Source organism: Triticum urartu, chromosome 5, assembly GCF_003073215.2.
Source record: "Triticum urartu cultivar G1812 chromosome 5, Tu2.1, whole genome shotgun sequence".
Taxonomy (NCBI): Eukaryota; Viridiplantae; Streptophyta; class Magnoliopsida; order Poales; family Poaceae; genus Triticum; species Triticum urartu.
In genome coordinates this window covers 159885282-159900476 of record NC_053026.1, presented here as the reverse complement: position 1 = coordinate 159900476, position 15195 = coordinate 159885282, and positions in this window count along the sequence as shown.

Here is a 15195-nt window from a genome sequence, read left to right as displayed (position 1 = left end):
TGGCACGATTCTACGATTAACAGCACGATGCCATCTAAAATGCAATAAGAAACTAAGCTACTGCACTCTAACATAGCAACAAAGCACATGGCAGTGATCTACTCAAGATGCATGATAAAAGATGAACACTGAGCTACCGCTAAATCACACAGGAGCAGGTTCAAACAAGCATGGCAAAAGTGCAAAAGATATCAACTTCACAGACTTAGTGAAAAATATTAACATGTCAGGAATTAATATCAGGAGGCAATGTTTAGAGCAATATAACAACATGCTACAGGATCAGATCAAAGAAAACAAGGGCATGGCATGAATCTACTCAAAGCAAATAACAAATGTCCCTTATTGACCATAAGCTAAAAAGGACCAGAAGATATGATGGCACCCATGTAAACATAGCAAGTTTCGTTAATAGATTCAGACTTAGCAGAAAACTGGACATGGCATAAATAGACTTACGTAGGCATGTTTGCGAGCTAGATCCACTCAACACAAGCCATTGAATGACAAGCTGAGCATACTGCCAACAAGAAGACATGATCATGAAGCCAAGCAAAGTAATAACAAGTTTATAGCATGCATGGATCAACTACAACAACCTCGGCAAAATTGATTAACACGTAAACAATCTGCCAGGAACATTTTATAGCAAAAGTAGAGCAAGATTGAGTCATGCTAGGTTACTCCAAAATCATCCTTATTGAACATACTCAAAAGAAGCATGGATCACTCGGTAGCATCATGAATACATGGCATAAAAATAACAACAGGGAAATGACTTAGTAGAATTCTAAGTCCCTGAAATCAGCAACATCACGAGAGCTACTTTGCATGCATGTGCTAGTCACCACATTGATCACAAAAATACATGGCATACACCCCTGTAAAGATGGCATGGCATAGCCCAAAACACATGTAGGGCTCAAGTCCATAGGAGGCACCCAATAATCATGGCAAAAATGACAAATGCTCATAAACTAATAAGAATCAGGAACTAACATTTTATAGCACTCTTGCAACAGTCATTTGGGCATCAAGATGGACTCAAACAAGCATGGTGCAATGGAACAAAATGAAGATCACATCCTAACGAACATTTTGATATCTCATGCATGCAAAACCGAGCAACGGATGAGAAGATATGGCATGATGAACATGGGTACATAATGCAGAAAACTTAGGGACTTAGACAAAAATTGAGCACACTGAACGGCAGATAACTAAGATGTGCGTGGGGCGGGGCTTAGCGGGGCTTCTCACCATGGGCCAAGCCCAGAAGAGGAGGAGGTCGGGCCTTGGAGGCCGGTTGGGCTGGGCCGGCTCGACTCCACCGATCCCTCCTGGATCTGGGAGGCAGAGCAAGGAGGTGATCCCGGTGCAACGCAGGCGAGGCGGGGCGACGAGCCGGCGAGGGGACGGCGCTGGGAGAGGCGGTGACGGCGGATCCCAGTCCGGCGGGGCCAGATCCTGGGCCAAGCGATGACGGGGAGCCGCGGAGGGACGTGGACGAGCTCGGATCTAGGCTCCCCGATGGCGAACGGCGGCACAGGATGACGGGAACCGGTCGCCGGCGACGGCTGACGGCGGTGGGCGAGCGCGGGCGGAGAAGACGGCGCGCGAGGAAGCGGGAGAGGCGATGGGCAGCACGTGGGCTCGGAGGGCCGGACGCAGGCTCGGAGGGCCGCGGCGGGTGGCGGCGGCGCTTGAGACGTGGCAGGTGGCTATTCGCCGGTGGCGGCGGCGTGAGGAGAGGGAGAGTTAGGGTTTCGGGCAAAAATTTCGGGGGAGAGGACATATATATAGGTAGAGGGAGCTAGGAGAGTCCAAATGAGGAGTGGTTTTCGGCCACACGATCGTGATCGAACGACCGAGAGAATGGAGGGGGTTTGGATGGGTTTTGGGCCACTTTGGAGGGGTGTTGGGCTGCAACACACACGAGGCCTTTACGGTTCCTCGGTTAACCGTTGGAGTATCAAACGAACTCCAAATGGCACGAAACTTGACAGGCGGTCTACCGGTAGTGTACCAAGGCCGCTTGGAAAATCTCGGTCCACTCCGAGAATGTTTAACACCCGCACATGAAAAAAGGCAAAAGGGGGCGCCAGAGGACATAGGAGTGTCGGATCACAAAACGGACAACGGGGAAAATGCTCGGATGCATGAGACGAACACGTATGCAAATGCGATGCACACGATGACATGATATGAAATGCATGACATGAACAAAATGCAAAATGAAGACAAAACCTAACCATGAGGGAAATCATAACTTAGAGCCGGAAATGGCAAGAGTTGGAATACAAATATGGCAAGTTACATACGGGGCGTTACAACATTAGTCATAAAGAACTCACATACTTATTGCAAAAATCTATTAGTTATCGAAACAAAGTACTACGCGCATGCTCCTAGGGGGATAGATTGGTAGGAAAAGACCATCACTCGTCCCCAACCGCCACTCATAAGGAAGACAATCAATAAATAAATCATGCTCCGACTTCATCACATAACGGTTCACCATACGTGCATACTACGGGAATCACAAACTTTAACACAAGTATCTCTCAAATTCACAACTACTCAACTAGAATGACTCTAATATCACCATCTCCATATCTCAAAACAATTATCAAGTATCAAACTTCTGTTAGTATTCAATGCACTAATATGAAAGTTTTTATTACGCCTAAAAGCAAATTGCCATGTTGTTCTAAAGGACTCTCAAAATAATATAAGTGAATCATGAGAGATTAGTTATTTCTATAAAATAAAACCAACACTGTGCTCTAAAATGATATAAGTGAAGCACTAGAGCAAATGACAAACTACTCCGAAAGATATAAGTGAAGATCAATGAGTAGTTGAATAATTATGCAACTATGTGAAGACTCTCTAACATTTAATAATTTCAGATCTTGGTATTTTATTGAAACAGCAAGCAACACAAAAGAAAATAAAATGACTCTCCAAGCAAAACACATATCATGTGGTGAATAAAAATATAGCTCCAAGTAAAGTTACCGATGAACGAAGACGAAAGAGGGGATGCCTTCCGGGGCATCCCCAAGCTTAGGCTTTTGGGTGTCCTTGAATTTTACCTTGGGGTCCCATGGAAATCCCAAAGCTTAGGCTCTTGCAACTCCTTGTTCCATAATCCATCAAAAATTAACCCAAAACATGAAAACTTCACAACACAAAACTCAAAATAGAAAATCTCTTGAGCTCCGTTAGCAAAAGAAAACAAAACACCACTTCAAGGTACTGTAATTAACTCATTCTTTATTTACATTGGTGTTAAACCTACTGTATTCCAACTTCTATATGGTTTATAAACTCTTTTACTAGCCATCGATTCATTAAAATAAGCAAACAACACACGAAAAACAGAATCTGTCAAAAATAGAACAGTCTGTAGCAATCTGTAACTAACGCAAATTTCTGGAACCCAAAAAATTCTAAAATAAATTTCTGGACGTGAGGAATTTATCTATTAATCATCTACAAAAAATAATTAACTAAATAGCACTCTCCAATAAAAAATGGAAGCAATTCTTGTGAGCGCTAAAGCTTCTGTTTTTTACAGCATGTTCAACAAGACTTTCCCCAAGTCTTCCCAACGGTTCTACTTGGCACAAACACTAATTAAAACATAAAAACTCAATCATAACTGAGGCTAGATAAATTATTTATAACTAAATAGGATAAAAAAGCAAGGAACACAAATAAAGTTGGGTTGCCTCCCAACAAGCGCTATCGTTTAATGCCCCTACCTAGACATGATGATTTCAATGATGCTCACATAAAGGATAAGAATTGTAACATAAAGAGAGCATCATGAAGAATATGACTAGCACATTTAAGTCTAACCCTCTTCCTATGCATAGGGATTTTGTGAGCAAACAACTTGCGGGAACAAGAATCAACTTGCATAGGAAGGTAAAACAAGCATAACTTCAAAACTTTAAGCACATAGAGAGGAAACTTGATATTATTGCAATTACTACAAGAATATATTCCTCCCTCATAATAATTTTCAGTAGCATCATGAATGAATTCAACAATATAACCAGAACCTAAAGCATTCTTTTCATGATCTACAAGCATAGAAATTTTATTACTCTCCACACAAGAAAATTTCTTCTCATGAATAATAGTGGGAGCAAACTCAACAAAATAATTATCATGTGAGGCATAATCCAATTGAAAACTAAAATCATGATGACAAGTTTCATGGATATCATTATTATTTATAGCATACATGTCATCACAATAATAATCATAGATAGCAACTTTGTTCTCATAATCAATTGGAACCTCTTCCGAAATAGTGGATTCATCACAAAATAAAGTCATGACCTCTCCAAATCCACTTTCATCAATATAATCATCATAAATAGGAGGCATGCTTTCATCATAATAAATTTGCTGATCAAAACTTGGGGGACAAAAAATATCATCTTCATCAAACATAGCCTCCCCAAGCTTGTGGCTTTGCATATCATTAGCATCATGGATATTCCAGGAATTCATACTAACAACATTGCAATCATGCTCATCATTCAAATATTTAGTGCCAAACATTTTAATGCATGCTTCTTCTAACACTTTGCCACAATTTTCCTTTCCATCATACTCACGAAAGATATTAAAAAGATGAAGCATATGAGCCAAACTCAATTCCATTTTTTGTAGTTTTCTTTTATAAAATAAATAAGTTCTAAAACAAGAAACAAAAAGATTCGATTGCAAGATCTAAAGATATACCTTCAAGCGCTAACCTCCCCAGCAACGGCACCAGAAAAGAGCTTGATGTCTACTACACAACCTTCTTCTTGTAGATGTTGTTGGGCCTCCAAGTGCAGAGGTTTGTAGGACAGTAGCAAATTTCCCTCGAGTGGATGACCTAAGGTTTATCAATCCGTAGGAGGCATAGGATGAAGATGGTCTCTCTCAAGCAACCCTGCAACCAAATAACAAAGAGTCTCTTGTGTCCCCAACACACCCAATACAAGGGTAAATTGTATAGGTGCACTAGTTCGCCGAAGAGATGGTGATACAAGTGGTATATGGATAGCAGATAATGGTTTTTGTAATCTGAAAATATAAAAAACATCAAGGTAACTAATGATAAAAGTGAGCGTAAACGGTATTGCAATGCTAGGAAACAAGGCCTAGGGTTCATAATTTCACTAGTGCAAGTTCTCTCAACAATAATAACATAATTGGATCATATAACTATACCTCAACATGCAACAAAGAGTCACTCCAAAGTCACTAATAGCAGAGAGCAAACGAAGAGATTATGGTAGGGTACGAAACCACCTCAAAGTTATTCTTTCCAATCAATCCGTTGGGCTATTCCTATAAGTGTCACAAACAGCCCTAGAGTTCGTACTAGAATAACATCTTAAGACACAAACCAACCAAAACCCTAATGTCACCTAGATACTCCAATGTCACCTCAAGTATCCGTGGGTATGATTATACGATATGCATCACACAATCTCAGATTCATCTATTCAACCAACACATAGAACCTCAAAGAGTGCCCCAAAGATTCTACCGGGGAGTCACGACGAAAATGTGTGCCAACCCCTGTTCATAGGTTCATGGGCGGAACCCGCAAGTTGATCAGCAAAACATAGATCAAGTGGATCAATAGAATACCCCATTGTCACCACGGGTATCCCACGCAAGACATACATCAAGTGTTCTCAAATCCTCAAAGACTCAATCCGATAAGATAACTTCAAAGGGAAAACTCAATTCATTACAAGAGAGTAGATGGGGAGAAACATCATAGGATCCAAATATAATAGCAAAGCTTGTGATACATCAAGATTGTACCACCTCAAGAACACGAGAGAGAGAGAGAGAGATCAAACACATAGCTACTGGTACATACCCTCAGCCCCGAGGGAGAACTACTCCATCCTCGTCATGGAGAGCGTCGGGATGATGAAGATGGCCACCAGAGAGGGATTCCCCCCCCCCCTTCGGCAAGGTGCCGGAACGGGTCTAGATAGGTTTTCGGTGGCTACGGAGGCTTCTGGCAGCGGAACTGTCGATCTATTGTGTTCCCCGATAGTTTTAGGGTATATGGATATATATAGGTGGAAGAAATACATCAGGGGAACCACGAGGGGCCCACGAGGGTGGAGGGCGCGCCCAGGGGGTGGGCGCGCCCCCCTGCCTCATGGCTTCCTCGTTGATCCCCTGACTTGCACTCCAAGTCTCCTGTATTGCTTTCTTTACAAGAATAACTTTTCCGAAGGTTTCATTCTGTTTGGACTCCATTTGATATTCCTTTTCTTCGAAACCCTAAAACAAGAAAAAAATAGCAAGGTAACTAATGATAAAAGTGAGCACAAACGGTATTGTAATGCGTTGAAACAAGGCCTAGTGTTCATACTTTAACTAGTGCAAGTTCTCTCAACAATAATAACATAATTGGATCATATAAATATCCCTCAACATGCAACAAAGAGTCACTCCAAAGTCACTAATAGCAGAGACCAAACGAAGAGATTATGGTAGGGTACGAAACCACCTCAAAGTTATCCTTTATGATCGATCTATTCAAGATTCCGTAGTAAAATAACATGAAGCTATTCTTTCTGTTCAATCTATCATAGAGTTCGTACTAGAATAACACCTTAAGACACAAATCAACCAAAACCCTAATGTCACCAAGATACTCCAATGTCACCTCAAGTATCCGTGGGTATGATTATATGATATGCATCACACAATCTCAGATCCATCTATTCAAACCAACACAAAGTAGTTCAAAGAGTGCCCCAAAGATTCTACTGGAGAGTCAAGACGAAAACGTGTGCCAACCCCTATGCATAGGTTCATGGGCGGAACCCGCAAGTTGATCACCAAAACATACATCAAGTGGATCAATAGAATACCCCATTGTCACCATGGGTATCCCACGCAAGACATACATCAAGTGTTCTCAAATCCTTAAACACTCAATATGATAAGATAACTTCAAAGGGAAAACTCAGTCCATTACAAGAGAGTAGAGGGGGAGAAACATCATAAGATCCAACTATAATAGCAAAGCTCGCGATACATCAAGATCGTACCACCTCAAGAACACGAGAGAGAGAGAGAGAGATGAAACACATAGCTACTGGTACATACCCTCAGCCCTGAGGGAGAACTACTCCCTCCTCGTCATGGGGAGCGTCGGCATGATGAAGATGGCCACCGGTGAGGGGTTCCCCCTCCAGCAGGGTGCCGGAACGGGTCTAGATTGGTTTTCGGTGGCTATGGAGGCTTTTGGCAGCGGAACTCCCGATCTATTCTGCTCCCTGAAGTTTTTAGGGTATATGGATATATATAGGAGGAAGAAGTACGTCGGTGGATCTCCGAGCTGTCCACGAGGCAGGGGGCGCGCCCAGGGGGTGGGCATGCCCCCCACCCTCGTGGGCAGCCCGGCACCCTCCTGGTCCATCTCCGATACTCCATGGGCTTCTTCTGTCCAAAAATAAGTTCCGTGAAGTTTTAGGTCAATTGGACTCTGTTTGATTTTCCTTTTCCGTGATACTCTAAAACAAGGAGAAAACAGAAACTGGCACTGGGCTCTGGGTTAATAGGTTAGTCCCAAAAATAATATAAAAGTGCATAATAAAGCCCATAAACATCCAACACAGATAATATAATAGCATGGAATAATCAAAAATTATAGATACGTTGGAGACGTATCAAGGAGTGGGTCTCCTCGGACTGTGTGACCAAGGTCTCCCGAGTCCGAGCACTCGCCATGCCCTTCTGGTACTTCGGCCCCTTGGGGCCACCACGTGCGACTCCTCGATGAGGAGCGCTGTGAGCAGGGGATCTCTTAGCTCCTTTGTTAGTGGGGACGGGCATCACACTTTCTGCACCCAGGCCAACCACTTCTTCATGTATCGAGCAGAATGATTTGTTAGAATCTACCCCTCAATGCAAGAGATAAAGACTTAGATTTGGGTGTTAGAGAACTTATCGTGGGGCTTTGTAGCCATCCTCAAAGTCGAGGTCTTCCCCCTCCTTGGGGGTCTTGTCCTTGGCCAGCTTGAGGAGCCACGTTCACATGTCGGCTAATGAGGAGCGAAAGAATGCACTTGATGGGGCCCCTGCCATCGGGTTTCTGCTCCCACATCGGGTTGGCCTAGAGTTGGAGTGGGAGGATGCGGCGGTTGAGCATGACATTGGACTAAGTTAGGTCGAGTTCATACCAGCTTCTGTCATCTCAATCAGTCCATCATATATCGTCATTATTGCCTTTCACTTGCACAACCGAATGGTGTGGATAATAATAATAGGGCATGCGCATTGGACTAAGCTGGAATCTACAAGCATTCAATACAAGGGAGAAGACAAGGTAATATGGGCTCTTTGTTAGATCAACAATAATGCATATGAGAGCCACTCAACATTTTCATCATGGTCTTCTCCTCTCGACCCCCAAAGAAAAGAAAATAAACAAAACTATTTACATGGGAAAGCTCCCAACAAGCAAAACAAGAACGAGAAATCTTTTTGGGTTTTCTTTTAATTATTACTACTACAGGCATGGAAAGTAAACTAGCTAAAAGGTACAACTAATTTTTTGGTTTTTCCTATGCTTTCTCAAACACACAAGATGAAAGCTTGGAAAAGAAAATAAACTAGCATGGATAGTACAAGGAAAAAGTATGAGCACCGACAACTGGAATGAGTGTGTGAAGATGAATGTAATGTCGGTGAGAAATACGTACTCCCCCAAGCTTAGGATTTTGGCCTAAGTTGGTCTATGGCCACTGCTGGCCTGGTGATAACCCACAAGTATAGGGGATCGCAACAATTTTCGAGGGTAGAGTATTCAACCCAAATTTATTGATTCAACACAAGGGGAGCCAAAGAATATTCTCAAGTATTAGCAGCTGAGTTGTCAATTCAACCATACCTGGAAACTTAATATCTGTAGCAAAGTATTTAGTAGCAAAGTAATATGATAGTAGTGGTAATGGTAGCAAAAGTAATATTTTTGGTGTTTTATAGTTCTGATAACAATAGCAACAGAAAAGTAAATAAGCGAAGAACAATATATGGAAATCTCATAGGCAATGGATTGGTGATAGAGAATTATGCCGGATGCGATCAATCATTTAACAGTCATAACCTAGGGTGACACAGAACTACCTCCAATTCATCAATGTAATGTAGGAATGTAGTCCGAATATAGTCATACGTGCTTATGGAAAAGAACGTGCATGACATCTTTTGTCCTACCCTCCCGTGGCAGCGGGGTCCTAGTGGAAACTAAGGGATATTAAGGCCTCCTTTTAACAGAGTACCGGACCAAAGCATTAACACATAGTGAATACATGAACTCCTCAAACTATGGTCATCATCGGAAGTGGTCCCGATTATTGTCACTTCGGGGGTGCCGGATCATAACACATAGTAGGTGACTATAGACTTGCAAGATAGGATCAAGAACTCTCATATATTCATGAAAACATAATTGGTTTAGATCTGAAATCATAGCACTCGGGCCCTAGTGACAAGCATTAAGCATAGCAAAGTCATAGCAACATCAATCTCAGAACATAGCGGATACTAGGGATCAAACCATAACAAAACTAACTCGATTACATGATAAATCTCATCCAACCCATCACCGTCCAGCAAGCCTATGATGGAATTACTCACGCACGGCGGTGAGCGTCATGAAATTGGTGATGGAGGAAGGTTGATGATGATGATGGCGATGGATTCCCCTCTCTGGAGCCCCAAACGGACTCCAGATCAGCCCTCCCGAGAGTGTTTAGGGCTTGGCGGTGGCTCTGTATCGTAAAACGCGATGAATCCTTCTCCTTTATTTTTTTCTCCCCGAACACGAATATATGGAGTTGGAGTTGAGGTTGGTGGAGCTCCAGGGGGCCCACGAGGCAGGGGCGCGCCCAGGGGGCAGGCGCACCCCCACCCTCGTGGCTAGGGTGTGGGCCCCCTGGCCTTGATTCTTTGCCAATATTTTTTATTATTTCCAAACTAATCTCCTTGGAGTTTCAGGTCAGTCCGGGTTAGTTCCATTCAAATCATGCAAGTTAGAGTCCAAAACAAGGGCAAAAGTGTTTGGAAAAGTAGATACGACGAAGACGTATCAACTCCCCCAAGCTTAAACCTTTGCTTCTCCTCAAGCAATTCAGTTAACAAACTGAAAGTGATAAAGAAAAACTTTTACAAACTCTGTTTGCTCTTGTTGTTGTAAATATGTAAAGCCAGCATTCAAGTTTTCAGCAAAGATTATGAACTAACCATATTCACAATAACACTTAGGTCTCATGTTTACTCATATCAATGGCATAATCAACTAGCGAGCAATAATAATAAATCTCGGATGACAACACTTTCTCAAAACAATCATAATATGATATAACAAGATGGTATCTCGCTAGCCTTTTCTGAGACCGCAAAACATAAATGCAGAGCATCTTTAAAGATCAAGGACTGACTAGACATTGTAATTCATGGTCAAAGAGATCCAGTCAAGTCATACTCAATGTAAACTAACAGAAATGAATGCAAATGACAGCGGTGCTCTCCAACTGGTGCTTTTTAATAAGAGGATGATGACTCAACATGAAAGTAAATGGATAGGCCCTTCGCAGAGGGTAGCAGGATTTGTAGAGGTGCTAGAGCTCGATTTTGAAATAGCGGTGAATAATATTTTGAGCGGTATACTTTCATTGTCAACATAACAACCAACAGATGGCGATATCTTCAATGCTACACACATTATAGGCGGTTCCCAAACAGAATGGTAAAGTTTATACTCCCCCTCCACCAACAAGCATCAATCCATGGCTTGCTCGAAACAACAAGTGCCTCCAACTAACAACAGTCCCAGGGGGAGTTTTGTTTGCAATTATTTTGATTTGATTTGCATAGAGCATGGGACTGGGCATCCCGGTGACCAGCCATTTTCTCGTGAGTGAGGAGCGGAGTCCACTCCTCTTGAGAATAACCTGCCTAACATGGAATATACGGACAACCCTAGTTGACACATGAGCTATTCGAGCATACAAAACAGAATGTTTATTTGAAGGTTTAGAGTTTGGCACATACAAAATTACTTGGAATGGCAGGTAGATACCGTATATAGGTAGGTATGGTGGACTCATATGGAACAACTTTGGGGTTTATGGGATTGGATGCACAAGCAGTATTCCCGCTTAGTACAGGTGAAGTCTAGAAAAAGACTGGGAAGCGACCAGCTAGAGAGCGATAACAGTCATGAACATGCATTAAAATTAATCAACACCGAATGCAAGCATGAGTAGGATATAATGCACCATGAACATAAATATCGTAAAGGCTATGTTGATTTTGTTTCAACTACATGTGTGAACATGTGCCAAGTCAAGCCACTCGAATCGTTCAAAATAGGATACCACCCTATCATACCACATCACAATCATTTTAATAGCATGTTGGCACGCAAGTTAAACCATTATAAGCCCCTAGCTAATTAAGCATGGCATAAGCAACTATAATCTCTAATTGTCATTGAAAACATGTTTATTCATAATAGGCTGAATCAGGAATGATGAACTAATCATATTTACAAAAACAAGAGAGGTCGAGTTCATACCAGCTTCTCCCATCTCAACCAGTCCATCATATATCGTCAGAATTGCCTTTCACTTGCATGACCGAATGATGTGAATAATAATAATAGTGCACGTGCATGGGACTAAGTTGGAATCTGCAAGCATTCAATATACAAGATAAGACAAGGCAATATGGGATCTTTTGTCAGATCAACAATAATGCATATAAGAGCCACCTTCATAGTTTAATTAAGGTCTTCTCCTATCGACCCCAAAGAAAAGAAAAGAAATAAAACTATTTACATGGGAAAACTCCCAACAAGCAGAAGAAGAACAGGAAATCTTTTTGGGTTTTCTTTTTAATTACTACTATGAGCATGGGAATTAAAGCTAGCTAAAAGCTACAACTATACAACTAATTTTTTTGGTTTTTCTTAAGGTTTATCAAACACACAAGAAGAAAGCATAAAAAGGAAATAAACTAGTATGGATATTACAATGGAAAAGTATGAGCACCGACATCTAGCAATGAGTGTGTGAACATGAATGTAATGTCGGTGAGAAATACGTACTCCCCCAAGCTTAGGCTTTTGGCCTAAGTTGGTCTATGGCCATGGTTGGCCTGGCGGATATCCAAAGTAATAGTTGGGGTCATACTGCGAAGAAGAAGACTCTGATTGCCATTGGTTGGCAATCAACTCCGGATCCCACTAGTAATTAGACTGTCGTGGAGGATCAAATTGTGGTTCCGACTCTGGCTCTGGGGCTGATGTAGGGTTCCGGTAGGCGTGAATAGCCTCTAGCGGAACGAGATATGTTCACGTTGGTCGCAGAGGAAGTCGGTGAGGCCTGCATTCTAAGCCAATTCTTAAAAATCATCAAAATCTCGGCTGCTCTCAAGAAATCATCGGAAGGCCATTCACACGTCCGAACCTCCGCAGTGCGAGGCAAATTATATTTGGGCCTCTCTGCTTCTTCATTTTGCTTTTCCTTCGAGCTTCGACTCGATGAGCCCCTCAAAAATCTCTTCATTATTTTCTGAAAAATTCTGAAATTTTTAGTAACTTCAAATAAAAGTAAACCAAACTCAACAAAATTGATAGCAACTACTCCTACAAGTGCCTAGAGCCTATATCATGTGTTAGAACTACTTAGAACCATATAAATTTGACATGCAAGCTAAAAAACATGGTCACCTAGCCAGCACAAATTTGCAATGAATAAAGCACTAGAACAAAAACTAATTGGACCAATGGAGGAGTCACATACCAAGGAACAATCCCCCACAGCAGTTTTGTGAGAGGTGCTTTGAGCAAGGAGATCAAAAATCGCAGCAAAATGAGCTAGAACTCATGCTTGAGCTGGATGGTGATTTTTTTGGGAGGAAGAAGAAGTGTGTGGGTGCAGGAATAAGTGGAGGAGAGTCACGGTGGGCCCACGAGGCAGGGGGCGCCCCCAGGGGGGTGGGTGTCCCGTGGACCCTCGTCGCCAGGTGCTTGCTCCCCCTGCTGTGTTCTTAGTACCAGATATTCTCAAATACTGCAGAAAAAATCATATTTAAATTTCTGGGCATTTGGAGAACTTTTATTTTCGGGGTATTTTTATATTGCACGGATAATTCAGAAAACAGACAAAAATTACTATTTTTGCTTTATTTAATATAAATAACAGAAAGTAAAAAGAGGGCACAGAGAGTTGTGTTTTCTAAATTCATCCATATCATGCTCATCAAAAGGAATCCACTAACAAGGTTGATCAAGTCTTTTAACAAACTCATTCCGAGTGACCTGGAACCAGAGAATTTTCGAATAACACTAGGTTACCTCAATGGGGATATGCACATCCCCAACAACAAGAATATCATATTTCTTCTTGACAGTAGGAAGAGGAAATTCAAAACATCCAAAAATAGTCGATGGAATTTTTCCAATAGAGTTTATACTATGAACTTGAGGTTGTTTCCTCAGAAAGTGAACCGTATGCTCATTACCATTAACATGAAAAGTGACATTGCCCTTGTTGCAATCAATAACAGCCCCTGAAGTATTCAAAAATGGTCTTCCAAGAATAATAGACATACTATCGTCCTCGGGAATATCAAGAATAACAAAGTCAGTTAAAATAGTAAAATTACAATAGGCACATCCTCACAAATACCGACAGGTATTGCAGTTGATTTATCACACATTTGCAAAGATATTTCGGTAGGTGTCAACTTATTCAAATCAAGTCTACGATATAAGCATTACGTTTCTATTGTCTACCAACATAAGCATTGAAGTCTTCTTGTTTAACAATAAAATTATCAAACTCATCCAAGCATTGGCTAGCAAACTTAGTAGATGGGATTTCACCCTTATCAAATCTATAGAGAGAATTTACCTTTACTACTTGTGTCGGGTTATCAAGACCATGTATTTATTCAATAGGTGGTAAATTCTTACCATCTTCAGCTTTAATTCCTTTTTCTTTCATAGATTTCTTTGCCTCTTGCATATCTTCAGGACTGAGAAATAGAATACGCCTTTTCTTCGGAGTTGGCTTAGGAGTTGGTTCAGGAAGTGTCCAATCATTATCATCATTCAACATATTATTCAATAGCAATTCACCTTGATCAACAGTTCTTTCCCTGAAAACACAACCAGCACAACTATCTAGGTTGTCTCTAGAAGCATCGGTTAGTCCATTATAAAAGATATCAAGTATTTCATTTTTCTTGAGAGGATGATTAGGCAAAGCATTAAGTAATCGGAGAAGCCTCCCCCAAGCTTGTGGGAGACTCTCTTCTTCAATTTGCACAAAATTATATATTTCCCTTAAGGAAGCTTGTTTATTATGAGTGAGGAAATATTTAGCAGAGAAATAATAAATCATATCCTGGGGACTACACTCACAACCAGGACCAAGAGAATTAAACCATATTTTAGCATCACCCTTTAATGAGAACGGAAATAACTTAAGGATATAGTAGTAACAAATTTTTTCCCCATTAGTGAATAGGGTGGCTATATCATTCAATTTAGTAAGATGTGCCACAACAGTTTCAGATTCATAGTCATAAAACGGATCATACTCAACCAAAGTAATTATCTTAGGATCGACAGAGAAATCATAATCCTTATCAGAAATACAGATAGGTGAAGTAGCAAAAGCAGGGTCATATTTCATTCTAGCATTCAAAGATTTTTCTTTCAGCTTAGCTAACAGTTACTTAAGATCATATCTATCTTTGCAAGCTAAAATATTTCTAGCAGTTTCTTCATCCATAACATAACCTTCAGGCACAACAGGCAATTCATATCTTGGGGGAGAATCTTCATAATCACTTTCATCAATATTATCAGTTTCAATAATTTCATTCTCTCTAACCCTAGCAAGTTGTTCATCAAAGAAATTCACCTAATGGCATAGTATTATCAAGCATAGAAGTGGTTTCATCATAAGTATCATGCAAAGTAGAAGTGGCATCATCAATAACATGCGACATATCAGAATAAACATCAAGAGTAGGTGTCGCAAGTTTACTCAAAACAAAAGGTGAATCAAGTGCAGAGCTAGATGGCAGTTTCTTACCTCCCCTCGTAGTTGAGAGAAAAATCTTGGT